Raw genomic sequence first — 20,832 nt, 5'->3', positions numbered from 1 at the left:
TTGAGCTTATATGTACATACTTGATAAATATTTACACTACTTACCATGTGTACGTAGCTGATATAAGCAGATTTTAGGTGAGTGATGGTCACAGGCTCCACTAATGCTCAGTCAAATGGCCCACTGAAATGGCAAAAAAATAGTATTTTAAACTCCTATAAACTGTTTAGAATCTACATAAATAAACTCTTCAAAGAAGGTGTGCCCCATTTCGTTCCTATCATGACTAGTTGCTCTTTTTATCAGACTTAGCTCTTGTAACAGTAGTAGCAATCAAACACTTTCAATCTGGCACTAATATAAATGGAGCCTAGAATATTTGCAAAAAATAACTCTAAATCATTCCACCTCTCACTGCAAGTTATTCTATCATTATCACAATGGAGATTTTTCTACTTGTTTCTTTCTTTTTTTTTTCAGTGGAAGAATCTTTTGCTTCCATTATTAGGGTCTAGATATTTGGGGCAGACTGGACTAAATCCCTCCAGGACGAGAGAGTTCAGGACCTGAAACAGAATGGGAACCTGTCTCTTCCTGATGAGGACTCAATTCTTTATTAACCACCAGGGCATTGCCCTTTCCTGCTCACAGTCAGTGACCATCCCCACTGGTCACTGGGAGGGTAACACTTCCCCTCCCACTGCCATGAAGAAGTCTCTTGAATCTGTATTTCAGAGCATTCTGTGTTTATTCCCAAGATTTCCTCCAGGACTGTTAATGGTTAGAAATCTGTCTAAAACGAGAGCCCTGGCTCCTCATTAGTTGCTTGACTATGGATAGGGAGGCATTAACACAGATAAAGTTGTTTAGAGAGATGAGTTTTATCATGAGCAACACTGGTCCTCCATACTCTCTCCAGCATTTCTGCAGCTAGGGAGTACAATCTCATGACTCTTGAGTTTCCAGGTCCTGTCATCCTTCAGCCTTGCCCTGGTCCCCTTTCATTATCAAAACTGTACATGCCTTAAAGAAACAGGATGGAGTTAACCTTCTGGAAAGCTGCTGTCTTCCCTGCCTTTCTCACTGCCTTTTGCTAAAAGATCATAGTTTTGACTAGTTGTGTTTTTTACTCAAAACTCCAGTGCCTTTAGCCCTACAAATAGCATTTTGGCTACCAGAAAACCTAAAAGGAGCTACAGGGGAGCCCTGAGCAGAATTCTTCAACTGTCTGAGCCATCTCCCAAAATAGTTGAGGACATGTGATACTTCTGATTATTTTGAACCTGCTGGCAATATCCTGCAGCAGTGCTTAGATTTATTCAGCATCTCAGAAGGCAGAAAAGCCTCCCTAATCTCCACAGTGAAGAGATGCACTGTAAGCAACTGGCCTTCTTGTGGTATTTGATGGACTGTTTCCATCTGGCTGGACTATTTCACAGCATACTGCTCTGAGCTTTGTAGCACTTTATACTTACTCACAAATGCACAGCAGTATTTAGAGCTATTTCTTGCATGAGTTAGTCACTGCTGGATGGCCATCCATTAAAACCTCCACTGGGATATAAGCAGCAGACATCTGTCTGCACTGGAACTGAAGGTGTGACATGTAAAAGCACCTAAGCTACTGCTGGTTAACTACTGTGCCTGCCAATAGCAGGAAAGCTACAGACCTCAGCTCAAAACCCCACTGTGCCAAACCCACTGAGGAGCTTTGGAATTAATCTGGTAGCCAGATGTGTCACCAACATCAGTGGGTGAACAGCCATGATGGGCAGATCTCTACACACTGTGTTCTGGGAAATGTGCAGCCTCTGTGTGTGCTGAAGCAGCATTTGCCTTAAATTAAGGGAGAAAACTGGGTCAGGTTAAAGATATGAGGTTTTCTTAAATGAAAGCCTCTAGGAGTTAACTATGGGTTAGCTAAATGCAGATGGCCAAAAATGTAGAGTTTATGTGAACAACACACACCACATAAGCCCGAAAAAAAGCCAAACTGGGAAATCTTTTGAGAGAAAGCAACCTTTTTTTAGCATACTCTGGCACATGCTGCTTGGGACTAGGTCAGCAATGTCCCAGGAATAGGAGTTCACTGTATTCTTTTACATTTGGTTTTTGTCCCAGCAAGTTTGGAGAGGTGTGAAAACGAAAACTGGCTGTGCTGAAACATAACCAGGCTTTCTCTGATCATCAGGGAAGTTCAGCTCAGGTTTCAACCAGCAGCTTTGTGGTTTGGCATGAAAGAGACTATTCCAGTTCCTAGCAGGATGTAAACACCCTGGGTGAGCATTACTCTTCTTTGGGAGACCTCTGGCCACCTGCTCAAGCATTCATCCTTGCTCCGAGCTCATTACAAGTGCCCTGGGATTTGAGGAGGAGGAGGAGTGGCAGTAAATACATGTTTTGTTCACTGTTTAGGACAGCCTTGAATCTTTGCTATACACACCAGGAGAGAGGGTGAAAGGAAGCAGGTTCTGACACACACTTGAGGCTCTGCTCAAGATCCCCACGCTGTTTTACCTCAGGGTCTCCAAGCCTGCTGTACCCCAAGCCACACCACATAGCCTTTATGCCCCAACTGGAGCAAGACCTTGAAATTTGCTGGCAGATCCCCAGGGATCTCTGAAAAACATGTTCCCTCACAGCTGCTGCCAGCAGCCTGAGCAACTTGTCCCAGCCCAGTACTGTGCCCCTCACGGGACATTCCAGAACAATCCCTCTGCCTTCACAAGGTGTCCCTTGTGATGAGGTCACCCCTGAGCCTCCTCTTCTCCAGGCTAAACACGCCCACTTCCCTCAGCCTCTCCTCACAGGACCTGTGCTCCAGAACCCTCCTCAGCTCCATTCCTTTCTCTGGACCTGCTCCAGCACCTCAGTGTCCCTCCTGAACTGAGGGGCCCAGAACTGGACACAGGACTCGAGGTGTGGCCTCAGCAGTGCCCAGTGCAGGGGGACAATCACTGTCCTGGTCCTGCTGCCACACTATCACTGACACAGCCCAGGTGCCATTGGCCTTGTTGCCCACCTGGGCACACGCTGCCTCATGTTCAGCTGCTGTCGACCAGAACCCCCAGGTGCTTTTATGCTGGGCTGCTTTCCAGCCACTCATCCCCCAGACGGTAGAGCTGCAGGAGGTTGTCGTGGCCGAAGTGCAGAACCAGGCACTTGGCCTGGTTGAAACCTACAAAACTGGCCTTGGCCCATTGATCCAGCCTGTCCAGATCCCTCTGCAGAGCCTTCCTACCCTGCAGCCGATGGAAGAGCCGAGTCCTCTCCCCGCGGCACTGTCTCTGCGCTGGGCTGGAGCTGCCTCCCACAGCGCGGCGGTGCCCTCAGGCCCCTTCCCAGCCCCACCCAGGCACGGCGGTCCCTGCTCCCCCCAGCCCGCCCGCTGTCCCGGCCTTGGCTGCTGCGCGGCGTGAGGCGGCGGGAGCAGCCGAGGCGGGCCTGAGGGGCGAGCGGGCACAGGTGCGGGGCAGGGAAATCCCCGGGATGGAACGGACCCCCGTGAGTTGGCCCGAGGAGGGGCTGGGAGCCCCGCGGCAGAGTGGTGAGCGGTCAGGGATGAGCCTTGCTCTGCCCAGCTTCGCAGAACCCCTCAGTCACCGTGTTCAAACCAGCGAGGGTTCATGGTGTGCGTTTCCCGCTGACCGGTGAAGGGATGCTGTGACAAAAGCTGGGATCTGAGGCGCGAGCTCCTCAGCTGGAAATAATTGAGGCCGTTTGTGGGAACGGTGTGAGGGCGGCTGGAGCTGTTGTGTATGGGATGAGCGCTCCATGGGCTGGAGTCAGGCGAGGACCCCCAGGAACCCACACGTCGGAGATCAGAGCAGGGGTCTGCAGCCGCCAGGTGAGACCCTCAGCACCCACCCCTGCGCTGCCCCTTGGCCAGCTCTGCCCATGCCCCGCCGCCTCAGCATCTGGAGTCAGCCAGGAGGTACCTCAGAGCACCGCGGGTTGTTATCTGGCACATCCCCGGCGCATCACCCCCTGCGCGTTTCCCGGTGTTTTGCTTATTTCTGTAGTCACCGCAACACACCTTTGTTTGTTCCATTTGTATTAAGAAAGTTGGTCGGAGCACGGTGCTAATAGTTCAGAGGTTGTGGGTTTGATCCCCATATGGGCCATTCACTTAAGAATTGGACTCAGTGAGCCTTGAGGGTCCCTTCCAACTCAGAATATTTCGTGATTCAGATGCTCCTTCTTAATGTATTACCAACTGAATCGTGTCCTTTTCATTTTCGTTTCCATGCCTGTCGTTACCTTCCTCATTGTTCAAGATGATGAGAGTTCTCAGCACTTTCTAAAGGCCCCCTGATAGGAATGGGTGGGTTAGTACTTCCTTGCATTTGAGTGATTACTATAGCATTTCAGATTGTGCCAGCTTTCAGTGTATTCCTGTTCCATCATGGAAAAATTGTTCTTCTTCCTTCCCCTTCTGCAATTTTCTACTTAAGAGCATTAATGCATGGATACAATTATGCTAACATTAGGCAAATTGTTGCTTTGAAAAGTCCTTGTAATTGAATGACAGATGCTTATGACTGAATCCATTTAAATACTCAATATGACTAAAGTTACTATTCAGGGACCTGCTTAACATCCTGAGTACTCCTTCACTTTCAAGTGGAAATGGTGATTGGCACCACAGAGAGTTAGTTTGGAATTCCCAGGTTAGAAAATATACTATAGTGCTGCAGTAATTCAGGTGGTACTTGCACTGTATGTCTGGATGTAAATGAATCTGAAACTATGGTAGAATATAGATGAACAATAGTTTTATAGTAGTTTAACAGTTTTCTATTAAATAGTCCCTTTGTGGTAAACAACTGAAGGAGCTTTTCTGCCAGGTCTTATTGTATTTCATTACAGTATTTATAAAATGGAGAGCTATGTAGTTTTATTTAGAATGACTACAGAAAACAAAATTGAGAAGTGTGTTTTTCACTTAAAAAATTATGCATCTTTATCTTGCTGAAGTTTTGAAGTATTTGTAAATATAATTTTACTTAAATGTCTTCCCACAGTTAGAAAGACAAGGCAAATTTTCTGTGCATACCTACTTAGTTACTTCAAACTCCAGTCTGTGCTCTGTTATGCCAGATCTAACTCAATTTCTTTATTTTTTCAGACAGTCCAGACTTCTGAAGGTGGGACACTTTCGGATGTGCCTGAAAGTTAATGCTTTCTTCAAGGAGTCAACCAGCTAATTTATAAGGCGTGTGGAAAAAGGTAGGGATGAACTTTTATCTAATAGTTAGATCAGGACAAATTCCTCATAGAGGCCAGAACTTCCCTTCTTAAACAAGGCACTTCTCAAAGCAGTAAGTGCCCACGTTTAGAAACTAATCCACTTTCTGGAGGACATACACTTGATAATCTGCTAACTTCTCGATATTCTGATTCTCCCAGTACTCACTGACTTATAAGCCAGGTTCTCCTACACAAGGAGAAGAATTAGTGAATTTTGGATCTATAAGACTTTGATACAGGCTGTGGATTTAAAGATAATAAATTATTCATAAACAGTAGGAGGATTTTTTTGCTGAACAATGAGTTTACAGTGCTGGAAAATAGTAAATTTGCTCAACGTCATACATAGCAATAAAGTGATGTTGACTAGAGACCAAACATGACATTCAATCCAAGTGACTTTAATATGTAATGTAGAATATGGTAACTAAAATATAATACATAAAGCATATGTACATCAGATATGACATATATGAAAAATAGTTAACAAAATATGTTAAACAGCATATAAATGCATGTATCTTAGTTACATAATAAACCATGTATGTACTGAAATTTTATTAATCTGCTACTCAGATTTTAAAAGGTACCTGCATCAGATTTCTTCCCTATTCTTAAACTTAACAAGTTTGCACAAATCCTCTTTTTAGGTGTGTATACACATTCATTATGCATATGTATATATATATATTTATATGTACCATGCATGTACATTGTTCAGCCAGGAGTTTTATCTTTTTCATTAAGTAGAAGTCAGAATACGTAACGTTGTTCTCTCTTAAATATCCCTGATTTTACCTGCAACTTTACTGTGTGTCCTATGCATGTGCTGTAAAGTGTAAGCATGTAGAACATCCTGCCACCAAATGCTCCAGCTTATTTAGAACAATGAAATATTGTGAGTGAAAAAAAGTATTACTGTAGGACTTGTTAGTTCACATCACTGACATTTGATTGGAATACAAGAATGCCATTTTAATACTTTGCTTTTGGAAGGAACACTTACCTGACAGTTCATGTGGGTCTGATATTTCTCTCTCTATTTTTTTCAGACATTTTTACTAGTATGAGATTATGTGCACTCAATTTTTATAAAGTGGTGAATGATCTCTCTTTCATAGCAGTAAGTGGGGGTTTGTGAAGAGTACTCAGGTACCTGATCTTTGTGCTGGGAGTTCCAAAAATACCTCTGAAACTCCAGTGAACTCTGCATTAACAGAAGGAATATAAAGAATGGAGGTCTTCAGGAGAATATTTTTTTTAATGATTTTTCCAGAACATTTCTGTACATTTTAGTGAACAAGGAGATGAGGAAAAAAAAATTTTTGCCTAATGATGTTCCTCAGGAGTTGGATTTGGGACCAGTGCTGTTTAACAGCTTTGTCAGTGCCATATACCGTGGGGTTGAGGGCACCCAGCTGTGTGGGGTGGTTCCCGTGCTCGAGGGAAGGGGTGCCATGCAGAGGGACATGACAGGCTGTGTGTGAATGCTGGCCCTGCACAAGAGGAGTAAAAGCCCATCTTCCATGTCTGTGCTCATCCTGTCTGGATTCAGAGCCCAGCTTTAGGGTCAGTGAGGGCAGCAGCAGAAGTCCTGCAGTGGGAAGCTGTTGGCTCCTCCCAGTGTGAAGGGTAGAGAGGAGATTTGTCTCCTTTGTGGCCACAAAATCACTTTTCTCTTTCTGTTGCCTTTCTTTTCCTCTGTGATGTTGGTTACTCAACCTGAAATCTAGGGAAGAGATGTGCAGGATGCTACAAGGATGGGAAATTCTGCCTCTGCTCCCTCGAGGCTCTGGGCTGGAATTTTAAGCCCAATGTTTGTTATCATTTTATTAGCCCAAATTTAATACGTCATTTAGTATTTCTGGAAAGAATGACTACATGATGAACTGCTCGACATTTTAGGCTTTTAAAGGTTAAATGGCAAATTCTGAGCAGTCTTCAGAGATGTAGTTTTGTGCCATGGAAGAGGGTCTTAAATACCCATCATTTATATTTTCAGGAGATACTCGTGGTAAATTGACTGCATTCTGAAAAGTTGGTTTGTATTGGCAGTCCTGGAGTGTTAGAGAGAAGCTCTCCTCTTGTTAAGTGTAGAGTAATGCTGAGAAAGTTCCCTGTCTAGGGGATGTGGTTTCATTTTAAAGCACCAGTCTTGGAGCATTATGCATTTTTAAATGCAAATTCTTCCAGATCCAGGCATCTCTTAAATACTGTGATTATGTATTCTTTACATTATAAATGATTGAAGGTAGAAGTGATCTTAACTTTAGACATCAAAATTCAGGTGTTTAATCTAATCTGGTTTTCCCTTGCTGCAGTCCCAGTCTCATAGGTCCTTCTTCCACATTTCCCCATGACAGCAAACCTCAGGGCAAAGATACTGCCCTTAAATCCTGTCTGAGGCAGGAGACTGGATGTGGAGGTTATTAAGATCTCTTCAAACATGCCATGGCCACATTCCATTTACAAAGCACAGTTGTTGGTTTTTTTCAACTTCTTCTCAGAGTAAGAGACAGCCAAGACCAGATTCAAACTGGGGTATGAAAACAACGACTGTTCTGTTAAACTGACTCCAAGGGTGCCACAAAAAACTGAAAACTGAGTTAACAATGTATCTTGTCCAGTCCTTTGAGACTGATTTTTAAATTAAAAGAAGAAGACTTTGTATAAGATTGAGTGCAGCTGTTATCATGGACATAAATAACAGGTTTTCTCTCATTTAAAACAGAATCAAAGAAGTTATCTTTTTGATTGTGATTTGCAAGTATAACTTGTTATTCTATTCACAATTTCTGCTATGATAAATACATGTCTTTGGACAATATAGGGCATATTCTGCTTCCTGATATTTTTGTTTGTTTAAAAAATACCTTTCCTCAGGCAGTAAGTCTTGCCACACCAATATAATCTGCAGTTTAGAACCTCGTTGCTTTGAGATGGTTAAACAGTTGTCATAAAATACATAGAGCTTTTCTCTAAAATTAAAGAAAAAATAGTACACTGAAAAACAATTTTGCCTCCTCATAACAACTTCCCAAGTGAAAGCTCATTCTGCATGTACCCCTGTTTTAAAAAAATAGTGGTATTTTCAGTTGTGTGGCACAATGCGACCGAAATATGCCACCTTTTCCTCATAAACCTTGTCATGCCTTTTACAAAATCCTGCTGAAGTTGGTTGTGTTTTTAAAAAAGAGTATCAGTTAACCAGCCATCTGCAAGCATGGCTTCAGGGGTGTGCATGGCTGTCAGGAACTCCTGTTAGTCAGTTAGACAGACCAGCATGATTTGTTGCTGCAACACCTCTGTTGGGATCTCTAGAGAGAAATCCTTGTTGATTCTGGTCTTGGTATAGCATCCTGGAACTGTCTCATGCTGTACTACGTGTTGGGGGGACATCCATATCTACAAACGGATTCTTCAGTGTCGCACCTGCAATATAAACAAAAACATCTGATGTGTTCATCTGTTTTTTTCAGGTTGTTATTTAAATACATTGGTGAGTGAATGAGGGAAAATAACTAAAACCAGAAATAAAAACCGGCTACCACCACAATGCAACTGGGGTCAGATTAGCAATAGCATAAGAATTTCCTGTTTTGTTGATTCCAAGTAAATAGTGTTTCAGTCAGAGAACACTGCAGTGCTTAGCATTAAAATCCATCTCTTTCTGGAGCTCCAGTAAATCTGTTACCTTAATGCTCATTAAATATCTACTGCTGTAGAACATACTAAGAACACTTCTCAGAGAGTAGTGCTGTGAACAGTGTCAGGGCCTTGTGTCGTGGCACAAGAAATGAAAGGAGTGCTCCCCTCCTCAGACAGATGCTCTCACTCTAATTTTGTCCCGTTTTCAAAGTTCAACTCACAAGCCCCAATGTAGTTGCACTGCAGCCTTCTAAGCTGCATGCAGTGGCTCTTTGTGGAAGAGAAAATGCACCTTCTGTGCTGGTGAGGACAAACAAGTCTAGGGTACCTTGTCAGCTTTGTCTCATCTTCCATCTACCTGCAAGTGTCTTTTTAACAGGAGTTTTGTCATTAAGCTTCTGAATTTCCATGAGATAAGTAAAGCCCTCACCACTCCTAAAAATGTAGTTATATTTTTTTCATGATTCTTTCCAGTGATGCAGCACAATGGTTTCCCAGATTTTTGCAGAGGAACCTCACCTTAAGGAATCGAAGGCGGAGATCTGCAATCAGTTCTGTTTGGTTTTAGTATTCCCCCAGCAACTGCAGTTTTCCCAATGTCCCCCCTACCCAGCCCAGACCTCCTACACTTCCCTTTCTTTGTTGCTGTCCTGTTCCCTTCCTGTGGCATCTCTGTCTCTGCTGCTGGCTCAGATAGCAGTGTCACTAAAACATAGCAAATAGATTTGGATAGATCAATCTATTTCCCTCTGGTGTCATTTATGTATCAGAAATGGTTAGTGCCCTCTTACTGTTTCCATTTACATTTCATGTAATTGGAAATATAAGACACCTCTGCACTCCTGCAGTACTCAAGTGGTTTTTGTTACTGAAATACTGATGCTTTGTGTCTCCTGTACACAATCAGCCTGTCAGCATCCCGAGGTAATAGCAGAAATGGCTCCCTAGTTTGTGCCCATGATCCAGCTGCTGGGAATATCTGCATTCCTGCCTGCTCCACTGACCCAGGCACGCTTCCCAAGCAGGAAGGAGGCCTCATCCTTTGAGAATCCCAGACACAAATACTGCAGCAGTATTTGGCAGGCCAGCACAGGAATTTGTGATATTCATGAGCCTGCTACAGTTTATTTTCCTTGATCTGGAGGCTGTTTCTTAACAGGGGCTAGAAGGGACTGATGGGCCAGTTTGGATCTCCTGCACTGTGCAGCACCACTGGGAGCTGTGGAGCGTGTCCCTTTCCGGCACTCCACGATTTTCCCACTGCTGGGGGAGCACTGACCCCTCGTGGCTGAGCTCCGGTTCTGGGCCCTGGCTACGTCCCCTCTGTGGCTCTGCTGGAGCAGGCTCAGGCTTCGGGGTCCAAGCTGCAGAATTTTTACATAATGGATGTGTTTTGTGCTGGGCTTTGTTGCCAGGGTTGATGAGGCCAGGTCGCCTGCAGTGAGTTTATCAGGTTGGCTCCCAAGTTGTGTCATGCCTAAGATTTTTTGCTAAGAAGCTCAGTTTCTTCACTGTGCCCAAGTCATTCAGGATGCTTGCATAAAACGAGAGTTTTGGCACCTGCAAATCCCCTTGTAACCTAAATGTTGGCAGTTCTGGAAAAAAAATCGCAGAGGTTTAGAATGTGTCTGGAAAAAAAGATATGAAAAGCTGCCCAATGTGAAGGTCTCCTGTGATTGTTTGATTGCTGTGCTTCTTTGTGTGGAATGCACACTGCAAGCTCCCAGTGTTCAGAGAGGTGTTTCTGTCAGCTTATTGAAGGAACGTAGTTTGCAGTTCTCTGAAGCCCCATGTGTGGTGAAAAATGACACCCAAGCCCTGTCACCCTGGTGAAATAAACGTCCTATCCATTCTGCAGTGAGGTGAGTAAAAGACTCAGGGTGGTGATGTGCTTATTCAAAACAGTCCATATCAGCATCAGAGCTGGTAACAGGACAGGGAAGTTTTTAATGTGTGTTCCCTACTCTGGCCCTGGAACTTGCTGTTTGATGGTCCAGAGGACAATAAGGACAAGGGTACAATACAGTGGCTCTGGTAGCAATTGTGAGAAATGTGCAGATCTTACCTGATGATCTGAAGTGCTAGGAACCCTAAACTGTGCCTGTAACCACTGAAAATCTGAAAACACCTGTGAGCATGTCGGCCCTCACAAGGATCCAGAAAGGATTTGGACAGTACGGCATTCCAGTATTCCCATGTCCTGTTCACAGCCGTGTCACTGGGCATGGGCTGCCGCGTACATCGGGCTGGCCTCGGGAGGTTCCAGGGCAGGCCTTTGGTGCTGTTTTCCTTGTGCGGGTGGCTCGTTTGGTGCAGCAGCGTGTGCCGGAGAGCACGGGGAGGCGCAGCAGAGCAGCAGGAGCGGCGGCTGGAGAAGGGAGGATTGCAGCGAGCTGAGAGTCAGGTCTGGTAGCGAGATTTTCGGGTCCTGACAGGGTGTCCGGCGGAGCAGGAGGGCTCTGCAGACTGTCACTTCTGAGGTCGTCATCCTTACTAAATCCAGTTCTTTTGCAGAATATCTGACATTTTAGAATTTCCTAGGCAGCAACTCAGTCATTCCATCTGCAGATTTCCTGCAATTTATGGGTGAATATCAGCTCAGTCTTTACTGGATCATTTAATTACTCAGTTCCTGAGCAGCTCCCCTTTTCCAATGCAGTTTTCATGACATCTCAGCTCTACCAGCAAATTAAAACTGTGAAATAGACTCAGTGATGTCCCAATTCTCATTTCCTTCCTCCTACAATCAGGTTTGGTGATTTTTCTTTTTTTCTGGTGTGACTTCTTCCTTTATCAGTTGAATTGCTAACCCTTGTTGGACATGCTTTGAATTTTTCAGTTATTTTTCTTCATACCTAAAGAACATATTTCAATCTTTTGCTGGCTGCAGCAGAACACTGGCCCTTTAAGGCCAGAGGGGATGTTTTGCAAGATCAGTTGCTCCTGTGCCTAAGGAAATCTATTAAAAAAATATTTGATGTAGCCTTTGCTGGAGAGAAGAGTGTCTTGGGAGTTATTAATGTCAGGGGTGAGTTAGAATGTAGGGCCACTGTCCCCTTAAGGGCCTGGGATGAAGAATCCTACATTATAAGGTTTCTCCTCTCATCTGGGACAAAGATATGCCTGTTATCCCAGCCTCAGAATTAAGAGTGATTAAATGAGTGAAGTTGACCATGTATTTGATGGAAGATTGGTCTAATATGGACTCTCCAAGCTAAGAGAAAAGCCCTCTGATTGCAGCTGAAGGGAAACAGGAGGAGGAGATTCTAAGTCAAGGAAGTCTGGACTGGAAGGTTATTAACACCATCAGTTAAGAGATCAATAGACCTCTACATCTGCCCCACAAACCCGTAAAAAAAAAAAAAAAAATTAGAAAGCTGATTAGCTTAATTTAAGTAGACACTGGGAACGGGAAATTGAGGCAAGCTCTTTGCAGGAGCTGTTCCTACCATGAGGGAATGGCCCTGAAGCATTCTTTGTCTAGCCTGGCAATTGAACTGCTTATAATAACCTTGATACCAAGGTTATTTATTAGCTCTGCTATCACACAGAGCTAATTGCTCCAGCTGCTGTGTAGGTTGGAAGTTAGCTGGGAGTTTTCTGAAGGAATGATTTTCAGATGGAGAATATGCTGCTTTTCAAAAGTTTAAATATTATTTGTGAAAATTCAGTTTTACTGGGACAATAAAAAAAAGCTTCCAGAAAAATAAGAAATCCACCTCACTACCTAGGGGATTTAACAGCAGAACAGAATGGATGATAAACAGCGTGCACAGAACAGGCAGATAATCCATCTCAGTGGTCTACCATGGAGATATTCAGAAACTCCCTTTCCCTGAAAAACCTTAGTTTTAAAAAACTAAATTGGCCTGATTTTTTTAAAAACTGGAGGGTTTTCGTTTCCCAGTCACCCCTGTTTCAGGGCATGTATCATTTCAGAACAGAGCCTTGAGCACACTGCTGCACACTAACAAAAATAAGTACTGTGATTTCTATTCAGAAACACATTTTGTAGGAAATTCCCAGTACTACTGGCAATAGTGGGTGGGATTTCAGCCCTGCTGAAGGCTGACCACCCACATGGACTGCAGCTGTGCTGGTGCCCCGTGAGTTCAGAGGATCTCTGTGCAAGGGCCAGCAGACCTTGATGCTGTAATATTACATCTCTGAACACTGTGCAGTTTTCCTTGCTTGTAGACCTCAAATTCTTGTTCATAATGGGCTTTAGAGAGGGAAGAAATCCAGCACATATTCCCTGTCCTTCTCCAGCCTTTATATGTCACTCCAGAGTTCTTAAGAAACCAAAGAGTGTTTTCTAGGTAGAATAAAGGTTCCTCCATAGCTCAAAGGCCAGGATTGTACTACTGATTTTGTGATGAAGCAATTATGCACAGATCAGTACCTGGGGTGTGACCTAAAGTCACTTGTGCACAAAAAACAGCTTGTCACTCACAGGTAATCAAGAAGCTACACTGTAAAAATCTTTTTTTTTTTTTTTTTTTTTTTGCTGTTGTAAGCTGAATCCACCTTGGAATGCTGTGCCAGCATAGTATACTGCATAATATTATAATCCATAGCACCTGTGCTGACAGGGCATCTCCGAACTTGCAAGTCCCTCCTTTCCCCAAACTACACAATAGAAAAGGCACAGAAAGAAAATAAAGGAAGAGCCTCTTTAACTGCTTCTTGCTGGAGAAACAGTAATTTAGGAGTAACACGGTCCCTGGTTGTTCTGCACTTCTGAGCAAACTGTTCATAGCAGTTTGTATCTGACCCCATAACTCAGTGACAAACTGCAAAGGTCAGGCAGCCACTCTTCCCTGCCTTTCTTAACTGCATCATGTGCAGTGTTTTTCTCCTCCTTCATGACTGTATTCTTTCTGTGAATCTTTTCACGTCTGCAGACCCACCCTAAAAAGTGTCATAGCAGAAAATGGTTTAAATTAGATATTTCATGAGTATGTGAACAAATGGAATTATCACAAAGTGATAAAATAACTGATACATTATATAGAAATTTCTCTTTCCTTTTTTTTTCATCAGAATTGACTTGAGTAACATCCTTTTGGAATGCTGGCTCTGAGAGAAATAGTGTCTGAGCTCTGTTGTGCTTTTGTAAATACCCAACAGTCCCTGTAAGTTGAAAAATCATCACATGCTTAGTGCACTTGATTATGGGGGCAGGGCCAAGCTGTCAGAATCTGTCTTAATCTCTGATTCCAAACAAAGTTCACAGTTTTGCTGTCTGCAGCTTGTTCCCATCCTCATCGTCTGCTTCACAGCTCATGTTCAACCTCTGAGTCAAGGTCACCGTCAGTCTGAAAATCAATTTTCCATGCCTCCATTACGCCTTCCTCAAGCTTATTTCTTTTCTTATCTCTCTCTCTGAAAGAGCTGCCTGCACAGCTAAGGCTGATGCAAAAGTTCACATGTGCAATATCTTAGCCAAATAGGAAACCTATAATAAAATAGTCTGTAAATAATCTCTTCCCCAGTTATCATGAGCCTTTCAGATTATTTATATTGGTTAGTCATTTAAATCTCATCAGTGCTCCATTGTGCTGCTGTTGATTGAAATGGTAATGAATGCTATACAGTCCCTCAAATTGTTCAGTTTTTAAAAAATGCATCATTTCCAGGCAGTTAGCAGAGTTACAATTGCATCTGGCTCATTGATTGCCATGTACGAGCTGGCTGTGTCTGCAGGGCACAGTCAGTCTGGATTGCAGTGAATCCTGTGTCATCTTTGTGTTGCACATCTATGGTATATTTGCTGACTTGCTAAAGTTAAGGTCAGCAAACAAGCCCCCAGCAACCAACAGAAAGTAGCAAACTGGTGAGAAGTATGTTTACAATTAATTTTATTGAGGCAACTCCTTTCCTTTTGCTGGGTACAGCCCATTATCCTGTAAGTCACTGCACTGCCTTTGACTCAAAATTCTCTCTCTGTTCTCTCACCCAGACTGTGTCTGCCTCTGGTTCATTCTATGCATAAAATCCTTTTATCCATCTGTCTAAGGCTGTAATTTATGTTATGTTTGTATTACCTCTAAAATTTCTGATCAAAATTTCCCTTGCCTCTGGCCTTAAGCAGCACAGTCTTGCCTGTTCATATCCACTTAGTGTTATCATTAAAAATATCAAATTTTTTGTCTGTTTAATTGAACACAAATACTTGCTGCTTTTTGTATTTCCCCTCATTTATCTTACTCCATCACATCCATCATTTGATGGTTGACCCTCCCCTTCCAAGGCTTCTGAAGGCCAATCTCTGTCCTGTCAGTTGTATCCTAGCCTACCTAAATGCTGATTCATGTTTGTGATTAGTCAACACTATGAGTCTGCACTATCTCCTTGTTATGCTTCCACAGAAGAAATTTAATGTTTTGTTCCATGGAGCTTCTTGTGTGTAAATCCATCCTTAACAGCATGAAAACTCTAGATGGTACTTCCATTTCTGAAGGGCTGACTGGTAATTTTGCTCTTGCAAAACTGAAATTGAGATTGGCTTTTGCCTGAATATATTATGTGGTCATTAACTGTGGTCATTGGTGCTAGAGGTTACAAAATCCTGTTCATTTTTACCTCCTTGGTGTATTTATAAGGCCAATTGTTGTGATATTGTTTTGAGAGTAAGTAACTAATATGTAGATCTATACAAGTTTTCTAAGCTTCACTGGAATGCAAATCTACATGAAGCAGTGATGTGACACACAGGGGAACAAGCCTAATTTTCCCTCTGGAACAATTCCAGATGTAAAATGGATGCTTCCACTCTCAGGTCCAAATTAATGTCACTTCCTCTTATTGAAGAAGACCTGACAGCAATAAATAGAGCTGGAGAGAAATTGCCAAGTGTTACATAAAAATTTATTGGCTTCATTTTGAGCCATGATGAAAGAAGGCAAATCCTTCACTTTTCCTGTTATAAAAGGTCCTGGGTCATGTAGAGTTTAAAGAGGTAAAAATAAAATGGGACCATTTCCAGTGCAGAACTTCAAGTAATTTGTCAACCCTTCAGCAGAGCAGATTGACAGGGGCAGCTTCTCATACTGGGGCAGGAATGTTTTAATTCCAGGAATGTGTGGGCAGGATCCCATCTCTGTACCAGAACCTGTGTGACGGAACGGGAAGGCATGGGAAGACACCAGCAGCTCCTTGGTGGTGGGTTCACATGCACCACTTCATGGGAGAGGTCTGAAAGTTCATCAGTCTCTCTCCTGTCAACTCCTCTGAGTTTTCTGTGCCACCCTTAACAGGAGATGGTGCCTGTCTGAGCTCAGAGGTTGTGGAGCCCTCCTGAAGAGACTACTTGACACGCTAATCTTTCCTGAAGAAGACAACTGTACTCTGAGAGACAATTACACTCTCAAAGGGGGTTATTAGCAGACAAAAAAAAGCCTTGATAACTAAGCTCTTTTTCTTGCAAGTGCTCAATTCGCACCTTGCAAGGTAGACAAGGAAGCCATCCATACCTCCGGGGCTCTGAAAACTGTTGAGGGGTTTAAAGAACAATTCTTTAAAAATGCATCAGTGGAAGTAGAGCTACAGAGACCAGGTAGTCTCCTTAGGTGCTGAGATCTGGTCCAGGCAGTCCAGGTTTGAAGTTTAGTGACAGGTATCCAAACTACAGTTTTCCTTTACAGTCCTGCCTGTTTAATTTGTTCCTTGGCAATAGGGAGATTTTCTTTAGCTGACCTTCCCGCACCTGGTAACTGTGTTTCTCACCACAATTCACATCTTTGACCTCCTAACAAAGACCCGAGGCATTAAAAATGCATGAGGCCCTGGTGAGAGGGCAGCTCAATGGCTGCATTAGCACCAAGGCTGAATTATTGATAGAAAGGGTGATTTTTACTTTCCTTTTAGCTATTGAATAATAGATTAAAAGCTGTACAATCAGATTATTTTCATTACTCACGTAAATTACTTGTTCAGTTAAGAAGAGTGAGGAGAACAAATGAAAAGCACCCTGGAGTGACAAATACATTAGACATAAAATTTTTATGTTCTAGAGTATTTATTAATTTTAGATGCACTTTCAAATAAATGTTTTGATTTAGCAGAAGTAATAAGGAATACTTTATTTTCTCTGAATGCAACTATGATACATTTATCAATACAGAACAGCTAATGTGTTCTGTATTAGCTGGTGCCCTTGCTAACCCAAAAGAGCAGTGTTGTTTTACAGTTGAAATTACCAGACAGAATATCTGATCTTTTCAATTATTATATTCTGGAATCCCTCAGTCTTCCTGTGTGTGGTATCCACCCTGAGATGTCCCCATATGTGTCATCCTAGAGAAATAATAACTCTGATCTTGCTTTTTCCATTTAGTTTGGCTGCAGTGAAAATAATGCCTATTAAACCTTTTCAGTGACTATTAATCTTTTTTGGTTCTTTACAATGCCTTTGACTACCAGCTCTCCTGGCTGGGTATTACTGTGTCCAGCAAGGATCCTGCTGCAGGTTCCTGTTACTCAATCAAGAACCTTCTTACGGAAGGTGTTGGATATCATGGTTGCCCTCAGTTTTTAATAGGCAGCTGCTTCTGCATTTGCACTTGTGCTACTCTCCTGCAGGGCTGGATGATGTTGGCTTTGAATTGGACAGCTCCTCTTCTATCAGCTTTGACATTTTCTCAGCAGAGACTCAGCAAGTATCTGGTAGGCTGACTGAGCAGCTTTCCACTTATATCCCTGTGGCAACAATTTGAAAAAAGATGAAGAAAGAGCAAATTTCCTTTAACTGAAATAATTAAAAACAATTTGTTACAGCCTCTAAGGTAAAGTGGGGCTTCCAAAATAGTGCATTTCTATTCTTCTGTTGGTATTTTCTCAGCAAAAGAACCAAAAGTGGCACTGCTATCTGTGTTTCTTCATGGAAGTATTGGGTATTGATTTAGAACCCACTGAAATCTCTGGAAAAATCTCCATGGATTTGTGGCAATGTCTGTTGATGGGAGGTATGCCATTTAATACAGCAATTCAGGGTTAGATTTATGCAGAATTGTGCCTTTTAGCAGCCACACAGGCTTGTTTCCTTACACACCCCTAGCTGATAGAGAATAAACAACATCAATGCACTTCTCAACACAACCTTCCTGGACAGCCTCAGCTCTCCAGCTTCACTCCCCACGCGTTTTCAGGGCACGAGTTCTCCACAGGGGTGGGAGGATTTGGTAAATGTTGTGGTGCTGAGAACTGTGTGGTAAGAAGAGAAAGGAGGCGGTGTGAGTTCACTGAGAGTAGGCTGCTGAGTGACTATCCAAGGGTAAAACAGAAATATGTACCACTGACCTACTTAGTGTTGAAAGTCTCCATATTCCATTATTGATGAACTGATCCACTTAATGCCCTCCTTGTTGCCTGCAGTTAGCTCAATAGCAGGATGATTTTTCAACTATTCCTCCGTTTCTTTTCTTCATGTAATTAGAATTTCCCTGTTTTACAGACCCAGTGGAATATGTACAGCTGAAATATGTAGGCTGAGTCAGAATTTTGGATCTGCTTTTAAAACCTAAATTTAGACACACAAGAGTGTAAATTTTAGTCTCTGTGGTGTGATAAGGTCTATAAGGAAAAGCACTGATGATGGTAAAGTCTTGTGCTTTCAGCTTGCAGTTTAGAACTGATCTATTTTGGTAGGGTGTTTTTAAAGGACAGTTTCTGCAGGATTCTAAAATATCAGCATTGTATTTTTGCTTTTTTTATACCATTAGTCAAACTCCAGCAATAACTTAGGCTTTTCTTTGTTAAAGAAACTCAGTTGCTTCTGATAAGCTACAATGGTAAATGGTGATCCAAATAAAACTAAGATTTTATTCTAAGAATGTCTTATTTTTAGTGTACTTTAAAAAAGACCTATTTTCAGAACTTGCTTTTATGTTCAGTATAGGTCATACAGATAACTAGAGAGTTGAATATAAATTACATCTTAACCAGTATAAATGACTCCGTTCACTTTGCTGAAGGAGGTGATTTTAATTTTGGAAGAGAACTTCTTTTTTTAACTGTGAGGTCTGTGAATGTGGTAAATGTCACGCTGTCAGCCATGCATGGGGCGGGCAGGAAGGAGAAGGAAGTCTTCCTGTGCTATGTTTAGCAGCGTTCATGACATAAAAACAGCAACTGGGCTGGGTTGTAGTAAGTTCTGTAAGTTTTATGACCCTGTTATTTAGAACTGACTGTATGGCTATATGGGTTTGACTTAGTAGCAGTCTCTTAGAAAAAAAAGGAAGGAAAAGTGGTGAGTCAGTCTAGGACGTGCCTTGGTAAAAATCTCGGGGCAGGCAAAGGGCAAATGCCCAAATTACTTCCTTTGGGCTGCATGACTTCTTGGTTCCTGCCAGATTGAATCTCCAGCATTGCCAGTGATGCTGGGCAACAGATCACAAGGGCTGTGAACTGTGGGGCAGATTTTGTGCTGAGGTATGAGCTCATTTCCCTTCCTCTTGAAGGGGAATGAGTGACTCCTACAGATTCCTGGAGCCCTGAGTGCTACACAACTTAAGGCATCCTTGGCTTTTCCACCAAGGAGAAACCTCATGTGAAGTTAGCTATTCTGCAAACCCTTCTGTGGTTTAACATACTTCTTTTGAGACACTATGAGTTTTTTCTAATGCTCAATGTTAAACACACCATTTCTGTGTGAAGTCCAGCAGGTCTTTTTGTTAACAGCTTTTACCAGGAGTCTGGTATCGTGAGCCACAGATCTTGTATCCGGGTAGATCAGCTTGGATAACGATGGAAAACATGCAAGGTACTACAAGTATAGCTGACTTTTGTGCAGTAACAGTTGAGCTGTGCCCAGCACTGTGCTGAATGGAGAAGACAGTATTTCTGTGTCATCTTTGCATTCCTCTTTTCCAATCACTGTTGTAGGCTGCTCTGTGCTGTCTTGTTTCCCACCCTATGGAGTTGCTCTGCCAACTGGAAATTGGCCAGTATGAATGTGACCCAGAAATGGTGACAGTTTTTTATAAAAGTGTTGAATGCTTTTTCTTAACCATCCAAGTATTCCCTTTCCATACAGTCAGTCTTTGGATTGATAGTCCTTAGTCAATCCTAAGAATCTGTCCTGTGATTTAGCATCATCTTGACTGCCTGTTAAGTTTGCTTAACTTAACTCAGCACTTTGTCAGAAAATGTTGAATCACTGAACTGTTTACTTCTCATAACCCAGTGAAGGCTGTTTTGTAGCCCTTCCCCCCATGTCCAAAAATTAGGACACATTCTATTGTAAACCTCCATGTCCATTAAATGATGTCAACATAGAATGGGTTGGAGTATCTGGGAAAATAAGTCCAAGGGTGCCCAAATACAACATAGTCAGCTGAACATGGCATTCTTCTTGCTTCTGACCTTCTGGGGAGGGGAACTCTACCTGATAAAGGCAGAGGACTTACTTACACAGTTCAAATTTGTGTTTAGTAAGCATTTGTATTCTTGCAAATGCATCAGTTTAAAGGCCCCTATGTTGTAAAAGCATCTCTACACAGCATGGGAACATCCTGTTTTATTTAAAAGATGCAAAGTGGCTACTTAGACATCATAACTGAATAATGTGTTGCATTTCACGTTTCCATTTGCATCCTCTTCAGAAAGTCACTTAGAAGGTTGGAAAGACACAGTGAGCAGGATTAAGTTTTCTGTATTTTATGGCTAAAATTTCTAATGAAACTTGGAGAAGGAGGAAGAGAAAGTGATTTCAATGGCAGTTCAGTTCCAGTGGTACATAGCTTACTGCTACGCCTTCGTGTATCAGCGAAAGGGTGGCTGATGAAAGCAGGGCTGGGCACTGGTGAGGCACCTCAGATCCTGTGTTCACTTTTGAGCCACACACAACATGAAAGGCATTCCCTGGAGTGTGTCTAGGGAAGGGCAGTGGAGCTGGGGAAGGGGCTGGAGCACAGGTGTGATGAGGAGCAGCTGAGGCAGCGGGGAGTGTTAAGGTTGGAGGAAAGGAGGCTCAGTGGGGACCCCTCCTCGCTC

At 42.8% G+C, this 20,832-nt stretch overlaps 1 protein-coding gene across 2 annotated transcripts in view; it reads right to left on the bottom strand.

Moving 5' to 3' along the window:
* Positions 1-5,482: 5,482 nt before the first annotated feature.
* AMER3 (APC membrane recruitment protein 3) overlaps positions 5,483-20,832 on the bottom strand; it is a 38,615-nt gene continuing 23,265 nt past the window's right edge. Inside the window, exons 3-4 of one of the 2 annotated variants that reach the window (XR_007627962.1) lie at positions 10,904-11,411; positions 5,483-8,622 (exon numbers count right to left, since the gene is read on the bottom strand). The gene's annotated coding sequence lies outside the window, so the exon portion shown is untranslated. The remainder of the gene's footprint in view (positions 8,623-10,903; positions 11,412-20,832) is intronic. The other variant, XM_050308579.1, reaches the window with a different exon arrangement.

The sequence above is a fragment of the Myiozetetes cayanensis genome, unplaced genomic scaffold (genome assembly GCF_022539395.1).
Source record: "Myiozetetes cayanensis isolate MyiCay16 unplaced genomic scaffold, myiCay2020 scf13, whole genome shotgun sequence".
NCBI classification, from domain to species: Eukaryota; Metazoa; Chordata; class Aves; order Passeriformes; family Tyrannidae; genus Myiozetetes; species Myiozetetes cayanensis.
The sequence above is the reverse complement of the archived record's forward strand: the minus strand, read 5'-3'. Positions and strand labels throughout refer to the sequence as shown.